This window comes from Amblyomma maculatum, chromosome 2 (genome assembly GCF_055883805.1).
Source record: "Amblyomma maculatum isolate TAMU_Amacu chromosome 2, ASM5588380v1, whole genome shotgun sequence".
NCBI lineage: Eukaryota > Metazoa > Arthropoda > Arachnida > Ixodida > Ixodidae > Amblyomma > Amblyomma maculatum.
Genome location: NC_139345.1, coordinates 73868990 through 73885394, shown reverse-complemented (window position 1 = coordinate 73885394; position 16405 = coordinate 73868990). Strand labels below are relative to the sequence as shown.

The 16405-nt window shown below is 44.0% G+C and overlaps 1 protein-coding gene across 1 annotated transcript in view; it reads left to right on the top strand.

Annotated features, from left to right (window-relative positions):
* Positions 1 to 936: 936 nt before the first annotated feature.
* The window catches only part of LOC146199010 (uncharacterized), a 32861-nt gene continuing 17392 nt past the window's right edge, over positions 937 to 16405 (top strand). Inside the window, exon 1 of the mRNA XM_084592693.1 lies at positions 937 to 1019. The gene's annotated coding sequence lies outside the window, so the exon portion shown is untranslated. The remainder of the gene's footprint in view (positions 1020 to 16405) is intronic.

Here is a 16405-nt window from a genome sequence, read left to right as displayed (position 1 = left end):
ACCACCTTATTTTTGGCAATGTCTATTTGACTATGATTTCGCAAGTTCTGAACTGTCATGTGTACACCAGACACATCCTTTATACCATTTAACTTGCGTAATCGCGCCGCTAGGTTATTTCAAAAACATCTTATCCATTATGCAGGATACATACACTGGCTATTCTTGTTAATTTACTTTATCGTGCCCAGAAACAAATTTGAGGCCAATATACTTCCATGCGCTGTAACATTGATTGATAGGCTGATAAGCTAAGGAAAGGTTGGTGATCAAAGTTTCTTGTCGGGTGGTCCTAGTAATCTTGGCAGACACCGCATATACCACACGACGTATTTTGCCCCACCAACGAGCTATACACGTGGCATAGAACGGTCAGGGCTTCAGTATCAATCTCATTGCCTCTGTATACTTTATTATATAAGCCCGATTCCCTGGAATGTCACCCTCAATGAGTTATCGACCCACGTGCCGGAAACTACAGCCACTTGAGGAAATGAGACTTTATAGAAGTCTGGCTTCCTATAATTTATTCACAGGCCAAATATCGTGATACAATCTTTCGTGTTTCAGGCTTTGTGATTTATAGCCACGCAAACCCACCTCAAACTCTCTGGTTCTTTGCTTGAGGACTCGAGGTATTTCACAGGGCTAAGGGGCAGCTAAAGCCTTCCCACACGGGTGCATCTAAATTTGCTCGAACCCGAGCCCTGCAGCCTGCCCTGCAGTGCCATGCGTCACCCCGTAGCCTTAGTGCAGCGATGTTATGCCCGCCGTGACGTGGCACTACAGCTTGGCACAGAGCATGCGTGGGCGAGCTTGTGGCGAGTTGGACGGGCGGCAGCCAATGGGACGGCGCGGCGGCGACTCGTGGGCCGCCCCGGGTTCCGCCCCCGGGCCGACAAAAAGGGCCGCGCGTCGGGCCGCCGGCGCAGCAGCATCGAAGGACAGCGGAGCGCCGCACACTCGCAACCCGCGTCGAGACGCCTCGCGCTGTGCCGGACCCTCGGACAGCCTAGACGGTGAGGAGACGCCCCGGATATCGTTGCGTGCATGCCAGGTTGTAGAGTATAAACAGAACGGTCGCCAGTTTGCGGAAATAGATGCGTATAAACAGCGACCACGAAGCATGAACATGTGACGTTGCTCTATGCTGTTATAGCGTTTAAGTTCAGTCAGTTTATGCCGAATACAACTAAAACAAAACAAAAAAAAAAAGCTGCTGCAGGAGATGCTAGCTTATTGCGGATTTCAGACGTGGTTCTTTCCGGCTGATCATCATGCTTTGCGTACAGAGAGAGAGACGGAGAGATCGAGAGAGAGAGAGAGAGAGATTCAACTTCATTAAATCGCAGTACTAGGCGCCCGGATCATGTTGCGCTAGTGTGAAAAAAATAAAAAGCGTAATGATGCACAGATCGCAATTTAGCAACTCGACCGGCAGCAGTGAAAAAAAAAAAAAAATGTGCTAATTTCAGGCAGTAAAACCTGCAAGATTTCATAAGATGTCGAAGTATGATAACATTTAGGAATGTTTGTGACAGCATTAAACCCGTTTTTTTCAGTTTAAGGCAACCGACGATTGCAGGAGCTTTTTGACCATTACTTTTCTTTCAGGTTTGCAGACATGGCCTTTCTTATAATAAAACCGATCACCGCTTCCTGAATTTCTCCACCACCCAGCTTCTTTTCTAGGGGGGGTTAGTTGCGATCTAAGAAACTTGGATAAGGCTTGCATGAATGCGATACTCGTTTGATTTTTGTACGAAACTCTACCGCACACAAATCTGCTCGCTTTCGATGCTCAAGTATCCTACTTGTTGCAACTCAAACACGAGCGGCATAATTGACTACTTATACCAATGCCTTGCCGAACGAGAATGTATAGCTTGTGCGCTCCTCAACTAATTCGATTACTGCTTTATATATGGCGTCTCAGCCATAATCCTTAAGCGGAATCTCCGACAGTGGTTGAAATGTTTGTGCAAACCACTAAAGTAAAGAAATAAAACTTAGTACGCGGCTCATGACGTTGGGACACGCCAACGCTGCCCTCTGTATACAATGGTTCTGTGTCTACATCCCGTGATGGTCTCATGGCGGGACTCGCAGCCACTGAAGCTCAAAAAATATACCTTCACGCTATGGTTCACATATCAGAATATCCGATATTGTTGGGAGTCGTACATGTATAATCGGGAAGGGATTGGGGGGGGGGGGGGGGGGGGGATGGGTTGTACGGATCGTTTTCATTTGCATGATGCACGTACCTGGTTAAACAAATTTCTGGCGCCCTCATGACTTGAACATGGCGCCCCTGCTGCAGTAACAACTACAACTTAGCTGTAAAGTTTTGTGAATGCACCAGGCTCCGATCACCAGCTTGCCAAAATTGAAGATTTGCTGTTGGCCGTCATAATGCAGTCATTCTCCGCTATAGCCATAGAAATGTTCCGGCGCCGACTAATGTACCCGAGTGCCTCATTCCTACATACAAGCTTTCTTTTTTGCCTAGAAACTGCGATGCGCGGTATTGATTTTATATGGAATAAGAGGCAATACTATTGGACCATGGAGGAAAACTATGCCAGAAGCAGGATTACGATAAATCATTTCTTTTCAAAATTTGCTAAGGAATGGAGACGTCAGGTGAATGTACTGATTTGTAGTCGGCGCTTGCGTCGTAAAAACAAAGCAGCGAAACAGCAGATGTATATATATATATATATATATATATATATATATATATATATATATATATATATATATATATATATATATATATATATATATATATATATATATATATATATATATATATATATATATATATGTAGCTCAGCCGTAGGGACGAACGGGTGGCCCAGGTCGAGCATAGCGTGATATAATCTGTTTGAAAGGTTTCAGCTGCAAATAAAATGCGAAGACTACGACTGTGCTTATGCAATATTAATCAAAGGTTTGCTGTGAATTATTAGGTAAAAAAAAGAAGCTACAAGCGTTTGACTTATATACGTGTTACCGTCTTATAGCGACTCATGAAAAGAGAGTTGACGGCTCCGGATCTTTCGACCATCTTGGATTCTTTATAGTGCAATGATATCGCACAGCACACTGCAATTGTTGAAAATATAAATGCAGTACAACAGCTATACCCTTCAGGGCAGAAGACATCCTCTTGATATCGCAAAAAGGCTCTGAAACGTTCTGTTTGAATCTTTTCTATCTTTTCTATATTGTTTTCTATATTGTACGATATTAGGCTTAGGCTAAGGTGTACTCGGAACTGCTCCTAACTATGCGACTAAGATGCCCCCCCCCCCCCCCAAAAAAAAAAAAAAGTAAAATATTTATTAACGGTAGGTCTTGTAGTAAGAGTGCTTCTTGTGATTTTTGTGATAAACAATTCACTCCGACCTAAGCGGGTGACGTATTCCACATCGGCAGCGCTACTCAGTTTTCACTTGCAGTCTCTGCAACAGCAAGACTCTGAAGCAGCTGCACAGATCATACATCTAGAGCGTTCAAAACTACCATTCACCTGCCAGTCTTCCCAGAAACTGCTTGCCTGCGTTACTTGTGCACCTTCGCAGCCACTGAGTAATATTTCAATAAATTCTAGCATGTTGCTGTATTTTTGCGATGCAGCAATTTGGAGTCGATTTATCTACGTTGGCGATATGTGTGCCAACATAGATGCGATGTATGTGCGCTACCAAGTCACGTTTCAATTCGCTTTCGGATCGATTGTAGGGTTTTAGGGTCAGGATTCGGGCAAAAAGCTGTGAAATCGATCACTGGAGACATCAGTGATAGCACACTGTAAAATTTTGGAGTCACTTAACGCAACTTAAAAGAGCAATGCGATAGCGGTCTGTTTGCATCCGCTGAGCGTGCACGGAAATTGAGGAAGACGGCGACATGCTATTCATGTGCACACTGCGGGAGAGTGGCATTTAAATGTGGGGTCATCGGTGTCGTACGAATCATGGCGGTCTTATGCAATGACAAGCGAAGCGTAGAGTTACTATTAAAAGCAGATTTGTCAGCGTCAGCGCTTCCATGGGCTCGAAACGCAGTCTCGAGTCACTCTCGGTGCAGTCGCGGCCGTATTATTTCACGTCTTTCATGGTCAGAGCCCTTTCCCTCCGCGCCGACTGTCCTTCTTTCCGCAGGCGGCGTAGCTGGCAGTGACCCACAAACACAGCCCGGCTTAGGGGTACACAGCGGAATCTAATGCTAGCGCATAAAAAGGCAAGTGAACAGATCCGAGGTCTTCCGGGACGGTATTGCAGAATATTAATGCCATAGCGTTACAGCGGTAATGACTAATTAATGTCTGCGGTTCAACCTGCGATCCCCGCTTGGTTTATACGCAGTTGGCTACTCGCTTATTCAATAAGCTTCTACTCTTGCCTCCGTTATCCCACAAATACTGATTAGCATAGAGCCATAATCTATCCCAATAAGCACCGCTTTAACTAAGAGTTTTCATGGCCAAGAAATAGGCTTCCTTACTCGGAATCTAAGATGTCTGAAGGGTTCGATTTTCATGTCACCCTCCCCCCACAAAGGCAGATTCTGACAAATAGGCCATGTCATGTGCCTTGTCTCGTGACGTCACACAGCTCGCCGTCCAATCAGTACCCGGCCATGTAATTTATACCAACTACCACATGGCAAAGGCATATCCTCGATTTTTTTTTTTTTTTCGTTCACAACGCCAACGCGGAATTTTATGGAGAACGGGGTCTTTAATAAATAAAAGCTCGCAGTAGTGTTTCGGTTATGCAAAGTGTCTCTTCTAATGTGACCTATAAAGCGAAATCAAATAAATTTGATATATATTGCTGCAACTACTAAGCTTCCCTCCGATTCTCGGATGCATGTACAATTCGCACCGATTTTGGCACTGTGATCCTTCCGAACGGTCTCGCTGGCTTTTTTATCGGCTGCACGCCAAAGAAGGCCTTGTGGGTAATGAAAACTATAGGAAGTGGTCTGTTGTTACCGACTTGCGCGTAGAGACGTATAATTAGGTTTCGCCGACGTAGGGTGGCGGCGCAGACTTGATATCGCAACCTCGCACACGGCGCGCGGGGCGAACGAATATCAACAACGTGATTGGAGGAATTCGTCTAAGGCTGAGGAGAAAAGAAAATAACTCTTGTAAATAAACTAGTTATTTCGCACTATGAAATCTATTTCACGAAGGCAAGGTTTCGGATACGAGCTCCTCAATTATAACTCAACGGTTGTTCGACTGTAGCCGTCTAAGCTGCCGAAGCGTACTCCGACGCTTCGCTTTCCAAATCACAATGCAGGATTGTGGGTGTGACAAATTGAAGGTGTAACCAGCTATGACACTAAGAAATGCCTAAGGACCATTCTACTGGATGCTACCTGCGATTTGTAATGTTGATCAGGTCAAATACGAGTTCATGTCGATGTTAACGTTGCACCTAGGCGTCTGCTGGACGCTTTTCGTTTCAAGGATGGAATAAGGTGATAGTCGGCTGTGCAAGCTCTTCTGATTACAGTACAGGTACGCCCGATTTGCCAACAGTACATGCTTTTCTTCAGCGGTGTTCAATTAAAGAGTCTCTAATGAAGCCTTAAAATCAACCAGAGCACTCGCGGAGGGATTTAGGACACGACAAGAATGGAATAGGCGGATAGGAAAAGTCGTAATGATGGGCTGGGATGATCGGATGGAATAAATGGGAAAATTAATTTTTAAAACGCGTTAAGCACTCTTTGTACCTTCACACTGATATGGGGCTAGGCCCCTGTGGTGGGCCTAATAATTATTGATGAATTTCATTTCGTTGGTAACGTTCACAACCTCACAATGGAAATTTTTTGCCTTGTTGAAATTCTTAATGCTTTACCTAGTCTTCAGCCTGCACCATGGTTTTGCATTACGAGCTAAAAAAGATAAAGTTCCTTGGTGAATAAAGCAACAAGTTTTGCATTGAGTGCTTGAACCGTCCTTCTTCGTGCATTGTTTTTGCTCTTTAAAATCTATAGTTTCGATAACAGCAGGTGTGAATAAATGTTTCCATGCACCAAGGGCAGCGGTAAATGCTTGCAAATGGAATCAGTCGACTGAGAACAACGAAAGCTCAATTCGGTCACTGTATTTAGCAAAGCATGGAGATGACTTCCCGAGAGTTTGACACGACAAAGGGTTCGCGAATGTTGAGCTGTCAGCTCAAAAGCCTTAATCAAGACTGAAGCGAAATGATATGTTGCTTTTATATGACCGAGTCGAGTGTGGCGTACGCTCTTACTGCTGCATCATACAACTTTCAACTAGAATCCCAACCACCTCACGTAAACAATCGATTGTTTTTCTTATTTACTTCCATCTTTCCAGTCGCTTTAAGAAGAGCGCTTGACCTTAAGCATTTTGTAAAAAGTACCAGATTGTGTCGCCTCATGTGAGTGAAATAGGGTCGAGACAGAGCAGTTGTCAATGCAAATAAATATTTCGAGTCACTGAACCGAAACCACAGCCCCGCAGGCGGATGACAGCTCACTGAAGTTCTTTTTCATTGTGGGAAAAGCTTTGAAGTGTGGTAATTGCATACGCGCCACTTCTGTAGTTGAAGTGATAGGCGGGCCTGCCGAACAGACGTGGCAAGGACGGGTAAAGAATAAGAAACCCATTCATGCAAACCATATCCGAATCTATGCTCTTCGGTTCACGAGTCAAAGGTTTTCCCCGAGAATGGTGAGTAAGGGTGACCCTTGAATGACCAGTTTCCCGGCTGCACAATCCAATGTGGCTGCGCGTAGCATTTAATTGCCCAAGAGTTCCAGAGTGGGACAGTTCTAGAGGGAAAGTTCTTGCATATGGGGTCCGAGTTTGGGGGCACGAAGCAGCACATTTGCACAAGGAGGTGTTGGAGGCCTTTTATATTTCGTAATGCGAGCGCATTGGGTAATCAAGGAAGTAATATCGCAGATGCCCAATCACTGCTAGAACATGTCACGAACAAAACCATAGCGGTCTGCAGCCAAGCAGAGCTTCGGAGAACGTGCGCGACGTCGTGTGCATATTAAACATATCTGAGCAGTGTTTCTTACACGAAACACACAGTCTGCACAGTGTGCGCCGCCTCCTCCCGCGCCTTGTACATCGAATGCAAAATATATAGTATCGAGTTCTGGGGAATCGCACTCTGCCATTTTAGCATGCTCAATGAATGCAAGAGCTTGCGCAGCCCGAGGGGTCAGCTCCGAGGCTCTGATTGCAACCACCAATGAATGCTCAAGAGAAAAATTAAAAGCCCAGCATTGATCGATTATATATTTTCCTCAGTGGGGAAAGGGGGGAAGGGGGGGGGGGGGATCTCAATCTCTAGCTTGCGTGAGCCCACATATCCGCGTGATATGGCTTTTTTTCTTCAAAGTCAGGACTTCGTCACGAATTCTGCTGATCGATTACACATCTACAGGGTCTTGAATATTTGGGGGCTGGGATTTTAAAAATTCCTATCCAAAATCTACTACCCCATTCCAGCTGAAATAACGTTCACAAAGTAGCAAAATATAGTCTACGTTATCTGATAAGTGATTCAACATCGGTACTTGCCTAGATTTTCCGAAATCGAGAAAAAACTGCTCTCGGCGGCGTGCACAATTTTCGCAGAAGAGAGTCGAAAAGCTATTTTAACATGATGCGTCATCTGTCGAGCAGTGAGACAAGCTCCATCCCGGCCGTTGGCGCGCTTGCCTCGCTGCCCGACAGATGACGCACCATTTTAAAATAGCTTTTCGACTCTCTTCTGCGAAAATTGTGCACGCCGCCGAGAGCAGTTTTTTCTCGATTTCTGAAAATCTAGGCAAGTACCGATATTGAATCACTTATCAGATAACGTAGACGATATTTTGCTACTTTGTGAACGTTATTTAAGCTCGAATGGTGTGGTAGATTTTGCATAGGAATGTTTTAAATCCCAGCCCCCAAATATTCAAAACCCTGTACACAAGCCCAAGGAAAGAGGAGTCTAAGATGGGTAGGCACAGGAACACTGGGAAGGAGACACTTTGTGTTTGGCTTGGCTATATTTTGTTGCGTAAACTGTGAATTCAGTCGTGTGACAGCATCACTTTTCTCTGGATGAACTTGCAAGATGAATTGACAATCTAAACGTAGCATATTTCGTACCATAATGTCTTCGTTCTGCAAGATATGCTACTTTCTGCATGAGCCCATAACAAGAACTCACATGCTTGTTAGGATAGTGGAAGAGGTGAACATTGTACTGTTAAAAACATTTGCTCTTCACTCATCAGTAAGCACCCCAGAGCAGCTGTAATAACATCGAGGAATCCACTTTTTCCGACTGGCTTTCTACAGAGGACCATTGAACTCTGAAATTCGTTGCCTGGAAACGTCCGCTCGCTACCCATTGAATAATTTTTGACGACCATTGCTTCCTAGTGCCATTTTTTATTTGAATTTATGTGTTTGTATTTTCTTGATAGACTTTTCTTTGTTTGCTCACTCCTACCATAGCCTCATCGAGGCTGCAGTATGTACAAATAAATAAAAAAGCCAAGTACGAAGTTTTGACTTCCCAGCATTCTCGCTTTCGACGAAGATAGGTGTTAATTTGGACTATAGTATAACCTTCCGGATATTTAATAATGCCGAGCGTAGTTGACTGCCCGGCTCTGCTGCACCGAAAGACGAAGTAGAGGAGACAGCGCTGCGGGAGCAAGAGCATACCCACAATTCCTGCTGCTGGTGGCAGCGTCATCCAGGAGCAACCCCTTGACGGTCATCTGCTTGTAGGCATTCGAGCCCCAAGAAGCTGCAACTAATTATTTTCCCACTACATATAGTGCGGCCAATATCGAAAAACAAAGTCCACATTTGTGATAAACTCCCTAACATCCCTAAAATTCGCTTGCAATTTTTACTTCCGAGAAACTAATTGTAGGGAATTCGGGCAACCGGCCCATTAGTCAGCTATAAGGGAGTACTTATTCATTACTTACTCATACTCATACTTACTCATTAGGGTGCACTCAAGCGCAGCCACAGGGCGACAGATTAAGGATGAGCGGCTCTAACAAAAACTTCACTGATGAATAAAATTTTGGCCTGATGAAGGGTTCGAATCTGGACCTCCACCCGTCCAGGGCAGTCGGTCTACCTGAGCAAACCTGGAACGCTTGGAGATCAGATGGGATTGCAAAAGCGATTTAAAAATAACTCGAAATGAGGAGGGTTTAGAGGAGGGGTCGTAAACACGAAGCCCGCCAGCTCCAAACTATTCAACCTTTTCTCTGAAAGCATGAGCCAACTAGACTCGTTTTCCAGAAAACTAAATTAAATGTCCTCGTCTCCAGATGGTACACGTTCTTTGTGAAATAGAAAGGCACTGGACCCTTCGTTTGCGCGAAATTCCGATGCCTGTCAGCTGTCTTAAGCCCGCCCCTCTCTTCCACATCCAGCTCTACATTTTTTTTTTGTTAGCATAAGTGACGGTAGTATCTATTCGTAGTATCCATTCTAAGCATTTGTACCCTTGCAATACCTCTCTACGAGTCATCATAAAGTGGTACACGTGCGGCGTCTAGATAGACAGATAGATGGATTTATTGAAAGAAAAGGCAGAGAGGTTGGCACGCGTAGCTTTTCTTTTACAGATGTAATGGGAGATTCTGTTATTGGAACGAGACATTTTTTTAGTTTTATTTATTTTGATATTATTATTGTTTATATTGCTCGCGCTCCTGACCCCCGGAGCGACGAAACTTTCTCAATCCAGCTCGCATGCCAATATGACCTTGATATACCTAGTTCAAACGAATCCGCAAATGCTTAGGGAAATCCATCAAGGTGATGTAAGTGTGTAATAAGCGAGGAACCACTTGACAGTAATTAAACAATATGCTCTGGAAATGCTACCTACCCATGAAAGCTACCGGAACTTATCGTGCCTGCAACGTTGCGCGTTTGCACTAATTCATGGAGCCATAAATACGCAGCACATGAAGCACAAAGGCAGAGGCTACCTGAAGTCAGTGATGTTTCACGCGAATCGATTAGTACAAAAGCAAAACAGAAAACCATGCAACACTAACTCCAGCAGCATGACTAATGGGCATGCTCGTTTCCTCTCTCGATCTCCGCTCTGTTTCGCTTCGGCGCACGGATAAATGGACACTAGAGCGATATTACAAAATCGGGAGGTTGTGCAAATTGCAGATTTCATAGAAAGGTATCATGTGTAGCAGTAAAACGTACATTTACTGACGTCCCTTCCTTCTCTTAAGTTTTGCAGTCTTTTTTTTTTTTTTTTCCTTTCAGTGCTCTTCAAATAGTTGTTTAACAAAGAATGCAGGATTAAAGGAACAAGTTCATTTTTGTCACATGCTGAAGTTCTTTAAGCCATTAAATATTATGCTAATTTTTATTCAGCACAGGTGGCTACCACGTGAGAATTTTAAACTCAGCAAAGCACACGAACCTTGCTAATTAATTCAACTCGACTAGGCAAGATTGTCATAGCATGAGAAGATGGTTTGTTGGAATTATATATTATACTGCAGTGCTTACAGGCGTTGTCGCGTAAAGATCTATAAGGGTGAATGATTGGGGGAAGTTGGTCATTCCCTCTCTCGGCAAAACTTTCCCCTAAGTGAACTGAAATAAGAGTTATGCTCTCATATTCTCCGCAGTTAGCTTAGCTTCTAGGTGAAGGAAAGAAGCCAACAGTCGGCGAGGCCAAGGAAAGCGTTGGGGATGGTACTTTGTCTTTTTTTTTAATGTTTACTTGGATAATCACAGAAATTAGTAATGTAATCTGTATAGGGGAAAGATAATTAAACACAAAGTAGAAGAAAAAACAACGTGCCGATGGTGGGAACCGAACCCACGACCTCCGAATATCGCGTCCGGTGCTCTTCCAACTGAGCTACATCGGCCGCTGTCTCCCCTGCTACTTGCTTGGGTATTTATGTTGTCTGTATACGAACCTTGAGAGTGTTCACCAGCGCCACCCTCAGCCATAGCGGCGGACGTAGAACGTCCTTTTGTTACCGCCAGCGTCACGTAGAACGTGATCAAGAGCGAGGGTGAAAGCTGTGCTAGAACCCTCTTACGCTACCTATGGCTTCAAGACTGCCAGAACCGAGACCCCGTAAGCTACAAGCAAATAAATTAAGGGGAAATGAGGGTGCTCGTTATAATACATGAAGGAAAGAAGCCAACAGTCGGCGAGGCCAAGGAAAGCGTTGGGGATGGTACTTTATGTCTTTTTTTTTTAATGTTTACTTGGATAATCACAGAAATTAGTAATGTAATCTGTATAGGGGAAAGATAATTAAACACAAAGTAGAAGAAAAAACAACGTGCCGATGGTGGGAACCGAATCCACGACCTCCGAATATCGCGTCCGGTGCTCTTCCAACTGAGCTACATCGACCGCTGTCTCCCCTGCTACTTGCTTGGGTATTTATGTTGTCTGTAGGAGGGTTCTAGCACAGCTTTCACCCTCGCTCTTTATCACGTTCTACGTGACGCTGGCGGTAACAAAGGACGTCCCACGTCCGCCGCTATGGCTGAGGGTGGCGCTGGTGAACACTCTCAAGGTTCGTATACAGACAACATAAATACCCAAGAAAGTAGCAGGGGGGACAGCGGCCGATGTAGCTCAGTTGGAAGAGCACCGGACGCGATATTCGGAGGTCGTGGGTTCGGTTTCCACCATCGGCACGTTGTTTTTTCTTCAACTTTGTGTTTAATTATCCTTCCCCTATACAGATTACATTACTAATTTCTGTGATTATCCAAGTAAACATTAAAAAAAAAAAGACATAAAGTACCATCCCCAACGCTTTCCTTGGCCTCGCCGACTGTTGGCTTCTTTCATTCATGTATTATAACGAGCACCCTCATTTCCCCTTAATTGACTTACTTTTAGCTTCTAGGTGTTAGACATATGGATAGCCTTCGTATGTATAACTTTCTTGTGGCTGGTGGTACCTTTGTGCCGACCGTGTGTGGGTTTGGCGGTACCTGTAAATTGTTTATAACCGTGGGACAACCTCTGAATATTTTGAATGTTTTAACGTGAAGCATTCTTTAGCTGTCACAGCCCGCTTTTGCGATGCGTGTATCCATCCCAGGGCGCTCGCTCGCTGACTGCGCGCCTCGTCACCCGAGTGATGAGTGGGAGCGCGCGCATGAAGCATCTTGAGCGACTAACAGAAACAAGATAGTAGGTCTTCTAAAACGCGGCAAGCCGCCCTACAGAGGCGCCTCCACGAAACCGCAAAAAAAAAAAAAAAACGTCGACTGCATGAAAGAGAGAGAGAGAGAGAGAGAGAGAGAGAGAGAGAGAGAGAGAGAGAGAGAGAGAGAGAGAGAGAGAGAGAGCATTTATTATGCTTGGTCAGGTCGACGAGGCTGCGACAGTCGTCCAGGCTGTAGCTTGACAGCTGGGTCTCGCACTCCTCTTATGGTACCATGCAGTCTCTTGCATCCCCACACCATATTTTGTAAAATGTTTGGCACGTTACAGAATGTGAATTCATATGTGTAGGTGGAGGGCGAGATCCTGTGTTGTAAGGTGCGTGTACGGTGTCTGTTGGTTTGGATTTTTCAAAGGGTGCACTGCTTCTTTTATGGTTAGTTTCGCGTGGGGTGGGGGAGAATTTCTCCTGTCGTATATGCAATGCAGGAAAATGTCAATGTATTTTTATGATGAATACAACTGGCTTAAAAGTTATAAGTACTGCGTCGCGCTTCTTTCAATCAATTACATAGTAAGTATTATGACGATTTCGCAGTTCATTAGCAGCCAGTTTTCTGCAACTTCATTTCTTCCAATCTATTTAGTTTAGCTAGGCGATCTCGGTCCGTATTAGTCCTGAAACATTCTCAACACCTCTTTCTTAAACACCTATACGGAGTCGGATAAAACTTTCGCGGAGAGCAGTCGCACTGATGGGCAGTGAAAAAGCTCGGATGGAACTAAATGTTCGACACGTCTGGGCTAACGTTTACTTAATGATGATATTCGCTTCTTAATTTCTCTTGGTGTAGTTAAGTGTCCCGCGAACATTCTCGAGAGACCGCACTTTGCCTGTCTCTTCAGGGTTGCTTTGTGCCATGTGCCCAACTATCACCGGTGATTAATGTACCGATGAAGAGTCTATTTGTAGATTTGTTGCGGTGCCCATTGAGACTGCGCTACAAAGCTGCGGTAGACGCCCCGTCGAAGTTGCAATATTTCTTATCACAACAATCAGCCGGCGCTTCGAGACCTGCGTTAAAATCACACTCTATTCTACAATGTGCGGAGCCATATAATTGACTCGTTTTTCAGGCGAAGCGCAAGTAATTAATGAAGTTCTCTATTGCCCCCTGACCTCTTAAAGAAACTTCTCGAGAAAATTAAATGTGGGCGTGTATACACACTCACGTCAGCGCCTTGAAAGTATTGGCGCGCAAACAAACACCGTGTTCTGAGCCCAACGCGATCGCGATACCGTTCGCGCTAAGCTCGAGCTCAAAGTCAGTCTGCCAATGCGCACGAAGGCGACCTTACACGGTGGTCGTCATTTCTCACGCGAGGTCCGCGCAGCAGCTGTGGCAGGCTCGGCTGGAGCTTGCCGGAGGGTCTCTAGAAGCTTGAAGCACAACGATCGACTAGTGTTCCTTACCTCCCTTCCCTATGCCTCCTTGCAAGCCATGAGATTATCCCCTGGCCAGTGCCGTGGACACGGCGCCTACTGGCCTGCCTCGTTCTGGGTCCCGGTGATTTGCTACACCTGGCGGCGCTTTTATGGTCTCAACCGACGACAGCCACTGGCCGGTATGGCATTGAGACCTAAAATACCAAAGTAGGTAGACTTTAGTGCCCGGGGCCACGATTGGAATAAGACGGATCATTTGAAGAAAGCGTATAAGGTGCTCGAAAATATGTTTTTAAATGTTGAATTCTCTGCGCGATGCTTTTAATATTCGCACAAGTGCACAAAACAGAATCTCGCTAGTTCGAACTCGCTTACTTCACAGTTATGGTTTATGCCAATTTATGCTTTAGTCCCATTCCCTTAATTCGAACTCCACATAAATATAAGAAATTGTGTCTGACCCCGAGCTCAAGTTACCGTGATTTGGCCATGCATACAATGCAAGGAAGATTTCTGAGGCGTTGCTCCCTACTGAGCAGTTACTCCAACTACGTCATCGCAGATCACTTCACCACCCTGCTCTTCTTCAGTTGAATCGACCTGTTGTTTCATCTTTGTCCTATCTACGTTTCAATGCGACAATATATATATATATATATATATATATATATATATATATATATATATATATATATATATATATATATATATATATATATGTGTGTGTGTGTGTGTGTGGTTTTGTAGGCGGAGTGACCGCAAATGGCAATAATTGCACGAAGTTTGGTTGAAACCTTTCGCTTTTGAAATGCATCTGCGCAAGAAAGAAAGGAAAAGGTCACGCATACCGTCTCCAAATACGCCGCAGCGTGCGGCACTGTTGCGTTGCTTGTATGATTGTATAATTTCTGAACGCTGTCTGCCCAGCTGATGGCTTTTAAACCAGTTTAATAGTTTAAACCACAATTCAAAATAGCTCTAGATATTAAGGCGAAAGCCTTCATTGGCTCATAAGTGGCATTTGAAGGAATGTGTCAAATGAGACAGGTTCATCGCCAAATCAACAGTAGCCACACAAGTCAACATTGACTAAATTGGCTAAAGTATCTAAGCACTGGGTAATCAATAGCCGAAAGCCATAGGCCAATGATGAATTGGTTATATTAACGATATACTCAAGCATTACAATAATAAAAATATAAGAGATAATAAAGCATAAAATAAAACTAGAAAGGAATTACAATAATGAAAATAAAAATATATGAATAAAGTGAAAATGAAAAATAAGTGAAGACTTTCATTTTACTGCCCCTAAGCAATGCTAAATATCTCCCAGGATCTTTATTACAACTTAGTAAACATAGCAAACATAAGTTTTTTGCGTTTTGTGGATTTATTAAGAAATGAAAAACATTGACATGTGGAAGCTGATTTGAAAAAGTGCATGCTGATCTCTGCTATCTGCCGGGCTCATAACAGATGCACGAGAAACACCTTGCACCTGACGCATTCGAGCTTACTACACTCCATTTTCTGGAATAGGATGGAAGGCTTCCAGGGGCGAAAGATGCTCTGAGCAGCTTAGCGTATTCTCTGCATGATAGCGCAGGAACCCCACGCTTGGTAGTGCATTAAAGGCAGCAACTTATTAAAAACAATGAAAGAGCCCTTTTTCTTATTTGGTAATTTTAATTTTCCGAGCATAACATGGATCTCGGACTTCCCTTCAATGTCCCCGTTCTCTTCTCACGGTCGCAAGTTCTTATCTGTATGCTCAACATTCTCTTTAGTACAATTGTGCACACAAGCAGCGAGAATAGCAACCAACGCAGCGAATATACTAGATTTAGTCTTAACATATCGATACGACATAGTATCACCTATAACGTACCTGCCGGGAATCAGCGACCACTTGCTTCTGCCCTTTGACATTAATCTATTCCCTGCGAGTAATTTTAAAAAGAAAAATGTTATACGTGGTAACAGCAAATCAAACTGTGGGGCAATAAATTGTGAGCTATCCTCTGTTATCGAATTTTTCCTTGATAACTTTGATAACAGCAATGTGCAAACTAACTGGAGCATGTTCACAACTATAGTCCCCCAACTCACTGAACACTGAACTATCTAAAAAAGAAACGCCTCTACTGCATCGCGAAGCGCTCGCCAACTAGCGAGCGATGGGCTTCATGTATACAGTTGCGCCCCATAGGTATGTGCAGGCGCTCAGAGATACTAAATGAAATTCTACTCACGTGTACTGCCTCTATGCTAACCACCAATGTAAAAAACTTCTGGCTTGTCATTAATCCTTTCATTGATGATAGCATCATCCTAAATTACCCATCAGTCGACTCCATTCCTGCCGACTTTTGTGCTACGATTCTGAACCGCGCATTTACTGACAACGTTCCAACCATATCTGATGTACATATGCCAACAATACACTATTCAAACTATTTTACCACGGCCCCAATTACAGTTGATATCCCTGGTGTCAATAAGCTTATTGATGGACTGAGTTTTCACTCTGTTCCGGGATATGACTGTAATAACTCACAGTTCTTAAAAAAAAAAAAAACACTTCGGCTTATTCTTCTATAATGTTAACCAAACTTTTCCGGCAATCACTTGATCAATCAACGCTTTATAACGAATGAAAAATCGAAAAGGTGGCTCCAGTCTACAAATCCGGCAGTAAAGCATCCCCTAGTAATTATCGTCCAACATCCCTTACCAGTACTTG